We start from the raw sequence: 449 nt of genomic DNA, 5'->3' as shown, positions 1-449 counted from the left end.
GTCCAAGGTCCTGCTGTGAACTCTGCACGTGTGAACTAACTGCGGCTGCTGCCTTCTAGCTCCATGGCCATGCGAGAGTGCTAACTAGGTACCTGCAGCGTATGCCAGGCTTCAGCTGACCATGTGCTTGCATGGGAAAGCCGGAAAATACTGACACACGCAGTACGCGCGTGGGGACAAACACCGGTATGTGGCAGGGGCGGTGGTGACCCGCTTCACCTGGACTTCTGTTGCAGGAGCTGCCTACTGCGGGGTATTGTGCCTTTGCAGGCAAGAGTGAGGAACCGACCCTATCTTTGCTGTATGAGTCCACGGGCAGGGGTTTGGTGTGGGTGCAGAACAGGGGATGATGGAGGGAGGACGGGGACAAGGCAGCGCTCCGCTGAGACCGGCCCGCCATCGCGCCTGGGCCTCAGGGAGGAGGACTACGGCTCCCAAGAGACTTTGCA

The sequence above is a fragment of the Pygoscelis adeliae genome, unplaced genomic scaffold, assembly GCF_000699105.1.
Source record: "Pygoscelis adeliae isolate BGI_AS28 unplaced genomic scaffold, ASM69910v1 Scaffold272, whole genome shotgun sequence".
NCBI lineage: Eukaryota > Metazoa > Chordata > Aves > Sphenisciformes > Spheniscidae > Pygoscelis > Pygoscelis adeliae.
Note: the sequence above shows the minus strand (reverse complement) of the source record.